The sequence below is a fragment of the Arachis hypogaea genome, chromosome 15 (genome assembly GCF_003086295.3).
Source record: "Arachis hypogaea cultivar Tifrunner chromosome 15, arahy.Tifrunner.gnm2.J5K5, whole genome shotgun sequence".
Taxonomy (NCBI): Eukaryota; Viridiplantae; Streptophyta; class Magnoliopsida; order Fabales; family Fabaceae; genus Arachis; species Arachis hypogaea.
Genome location: NC_092050.1, coordinates 135,499,099 through 135,503,860, shown reverse-complemented (window position 1 = coordinate 135,503,860; position 4,762 = coordinate 135,499,099).

The window sequence follows — 4,762 nt, the reverse complement described above, 5'->3', positions numbered from 1 at the left end:
AAAAAAGGTTATATGTCCTTTCGGGCGGCCCAAGGCCGACGAATCTTTGGTGTGTTTGAAGATTCTTACCATGGTATTAAGGACAAGTACTTCAAGGTCCGCCCAGCCGAAGGTCGGCACCCCTTTTGGTTAACTCTAGAGGGGGAACGTCGCATACCGACGTACTGGAGTTTTGGGGCAGGGGCCAATGCTTTTACCAAGATAACATAGAAAGGGTTATCTCCCGAAAACAAGAGGGTTGTTGACGTCTTGTTGGCTGTTTTCGGGAAAAACCTTGTCAACCCTCACCTTCTCATGGGTGATCGGGATATGGCTAGGAATTATATTCGTGAGTAATTGTCTAGCTTGTCTAGCGATTTGTTTTTCCTTGCATGTTGTTTTCCTTTATCTGTCCGATTTGACGGTTAGTTATTTTCTGTGTTTCGCTGCAGTGTCAATGTCTGCCGAGGTAACCGGACTCGAGGGCTTGTTCAATACTTTTTTGGCCAGTAGTGATGATGATTCTGCTACCCCTGCTCAGGAACTGCCAACGATGTTACTGAGCCAGAGGTCCAGTCCCAGTTGGGCCAGGGGGAGGGGCCCGAGGCCAACGCCTCTTCGGGTCCTCGGCTGGAGGCGGGGGATGGCTTTGGCTCACAACCTGACGGGGCTAAGGAGGAAGGTGACAATCCAAAGAAAAGGAAATCTTTCGCCAGCCCCAAATTTGTAATAATTGAGGAGCCAAGGAACAAGAGACCGTCTTCCAGCCCGGAAGGGGTTCTTACCATCATGGAGAAGAACTTTGATGCCGGGAACTTTATTGATTCCCAGCTGCTTCCCGGCACGGAGGACTTCTTCTACGGTGGGGACCTTGCTTCGCAGGCGAGGTGGATGTATCGCTGCTTGCTTCGAGGTGCTGCGATTGCGAGGAAGGTGGAATCTGCCTTAGCGGGAGCGTGGACTCTGGAAACAAAGCTTGAGTCTTCAGTCAAGGCCAACTCCAAGTATAGGGATGAAGTGAAGCTACTTAGGGAGCAACTGGCTGCCACTGAGGAGAGGGCCAAGGCGGCCGAGGAGAAGGCTAAGGCCGCTAAAGAGAAAGCCGAGAGTGCCGAGGAAACGGTGAAGACTGATGACGCTTCCGTGGCATGTCTCACCGAGCAGGAGCTTACTTTGGAAAGCCAGCTTAATGCTGCTTAGGGTCGGGTGGTCGCCTTAGAGAAGAAGCGTGATGAGGCTCTCTCTTCAGCCAAGATTGCTCAGAATGAAGCTGTTGAGTTCAAGAAGAAGTATAAGGACACCATTAAGAAGGAAAAGAATGCTATCTTGATGACCGAGGAGGCTCTAAAGGCACAAGTAAAGCTCCTGGCCCCCGAGTTTGACACCTCCGCCGTTGGCATTTTCGAGACCATCAGGGATGGCAAAATTGTTGATATACCGAAGAAGTGATTTATGTACTTTTGTAACTCATGTACTTTTGTGACTTGTAGTCTTTCCTTATAATCTTGTCAAACTGTTTGAATTTGTTCGCCGTTGGTTTGATGATGTGTTTATTTCCCGTCTTGTTGGCATTTAATTTTCCTTATTTTTTTACCGTTTATTGGCATTAAGTTATTTGTTCATGAACGTTTCGTCGTTTAGCTGGTAATTCATGGAGCCGGGTTATGGCCTTTACCGTTTTAACAGCCGCACGTTGTGGCGTTTGTCGCTTTTGGTTTCCCCGGGGTGATCAGCCCCGAGACTGTTTATTCGTTATGGTGCCTTACTCAATAACAAGCAGTGTGAAAAGCAAATAATAATAAAGGGGTGGCGAGTAGCAACGGTAACTGATTTGAATGTAACATGATAGCAAATATGACAAGTAAAAACTGACAAGTAATTCGTCATAAAGCATTCTTACTAAATTGGCGAGTCTATTCTATGAGTAGAATCTTCTCAAGTTACTCGCATTTCACGTTCTCGGGATTTCCATGCCGTCTAACCATTTTAACTTATAGGCGCCCTTACCAATCACCTTTTTCACCCTGTAAGGGCCTTCCCAGTTGGCCGTCAGCTTTCCTTCCCCGGGTGTCGGGACCCCAACATCATTGCGCCTTAGGACCAGGTCGTCCCGCTTGAATTCTCTTTTGAGCACCTTGGCATTGAAGCGCAGGGCCATTCTTTGCTTTAGTTCCATTTTTGATAGATGGGCCATCTCCCTTGCTTCGTCCACCAAGTCCTTTTCCATGGCCTCTTCGACTCCCCCTAAGAGTAGTCGTGGGCTCAGCTCCCCGACTTCCACTGGTATTATTGCCTTTACCCTATACGTGAACCGGAAAGGCATTTTCCCGGTGGCCAATTGTTGGGTTGTGCGGTAAGACCAGAGGAACGAGGCCAGTTCATCCGCCCACGCTCCCTTCTTCTGGTCGAGTCGCCTTTTGAGGCCCTGCAGGATGATCTTGTTTGCAGCCTCCACTTGTCCATTGGTCTGGGGGTGCTCTACTGACGAAAACTTTTGCTTTATCTCCAAACCAGCAAGGAACTCTCCAAATTTTTTATCGGCGAACTGCGTCCCGTTGTCCGAGATGACAGCTTCTGGGAAGCCGAATCTTGCTATTATCTGTCTCCATACGAACTTTCGACAATTCGCTGAGGATATGCTGGCCAATGGCTCTGCCTCTATCCACTTTGTATAGTAGTCAATCGCCACTATCAGGTACTTGACTTGTCCTGGCTCGATAGGAAGGGTCCTAATAGGTCAATTTCCCATTGTGAGAAAGGTCGGGAAGTCGTGAGAAAGCTAAGTTCAGTTGTTGGTGGTTTGTGGAAGCTGGACTTTTCCTGGCATCTCTTGCACCTTCTCACGAACTCCTTAGAGTCCGCCATCAGGGAGGTCCAGTAGTATCCGGCACTGATGAGCTTCCTAGCTAGAGCCTGATGAGCGGATAATTTATACCATTTTGGTATTATTTTTACATAGTTTTTAGTATGTTTTAATTACTTTTTATTATATTTTTATTAGTTTTTATTCAAAAATCACATTTCTGGAATTTACTATGAGTTTGTGTATTTTTCTGTAATTTCAGATATTTTCTGGCTGAAATTGAGGGACCTGAGCAAAAATCTGATTCAGAGGTTGAAAAAGGACTGCAGATGCTGTTAGATTCTGACCCTTCTGCACTCGAAGTGGATTTTCTAGATCTACAGAAGCCCAATTGGCACTCTCTCAATTGTGTTGGAAAGTAGACATGCTGGGATTTCCAGCAATATATAATAGTCCATGCTTTGCCCGAGATTTGATGGTCCAAATTGGCATCCAAAGCCAGCCTAAAACTTCCTGGCGTAAAAAACGCCCAAACTGGCACTAGAATTGGAGTTAAACGCCCAAATTGGCACCAAAGCTGGCGTTTAACTCCAGGAACAGCCTATACACGAAAAATCTTCAATGCTCAGCCCAAGCACACACCAAGTGGGCCCCGAAAGTGGATTTCTGCACTATCTGCACTTAGTTACTCATTTTCTGTAACCCTAGGTTACTAGTTTAGTGTAAAAACTACTTTTAGAGATTTATTTTATATCTTTGGAATCATATGTAACTTTTTTCATCTTTTCACATTTGGAGGCTGGCCTCACGGCCATGCCTAGACCTCTCTTCTCTTATGTATTTTCAACGGTGGAGTTTCTACACCCAATAGATTAAAGTGTGGAGCTCTGCTGTTCTTCATGAATTAATGCAATTACTACTATTTTCTATTCAATTCACGCCTACTTCTTCTCCAAGATATACTCTCGTACTTAATTCAGTTAAGTCAGAATGAAGGGGTGACCCGTGACAATCACCCAATCTTCATTACTCGCTTAGCCAATATCCGCGTGCCTGACAACCACAAAGCGGTCTACATGATGTTCAACGTAGTCATTGGACGACAGCTGGAGTATATTCTCTTGGATATCTAATACACGGACCGAGTCCGTGAGATTAGTATCTTCGTGGTATAGGCTAGGATAATTGGCAGCATTCCTGGGATCCGAAAAGTCTAAACCTTGTCTATGGTATTCCGAGTAGGATCTGGGAAGGGATGACTGTGACGAGCTTCAAACCTGAGAATGTTGGGCGTAGTGACAGTGTGCAAAAGGATCAATGGATCCTATTCTGACGCTAGCGGGAACTGACAGATGATTAGCCATGCGGTAGCTGTACCTGGTATTTTTCATTCGAGACAAAAAATTCGACAGTTGATTAGCCGTGCAGAAATCGTAGAGGACCATTTTCACTGAGAGGATCCTACAGCTTGCCATGGAAGGAAGTAACGCATGATTGGAAGAAGGCAATAGGAAAGCAGAGGTTCAGAAGCAACAAAGCATCTCCAGATGCTTATCTAAAATTCCCACCAATGAATTACATAAGTAACTTTATTTTATTTTATGTTTTATTTATCTTTTAATTATCAAAACTTCATAACCATTTGAATTCGCCTGACTGAGATTTACAAGGATGACCATAGCTTGCTTCAAGCCGACAATCTCCGTGGGATCGACCCTTACTCACGTAAGGTATTACTTGGACGACCCAGTGCACTTGCTAGTTAGTTGTGCAGAGGTGTGAAAAGTGTGAATCACGATTTCCCACTACCAAGTTTTTGGCGCCGTTGTCGGGAAATTATTCGAGTTTGGACAACTGACGGTTCATCTTGTTGCTTAGATTAGGTAATTTTATTTTATGTTTAAGCTTTTTAATTTTAGTTTTCGAAAAAAATAAAATAAAATAAAATACAAAAAAATGTGTTCTTCAGAATTTTTAAGA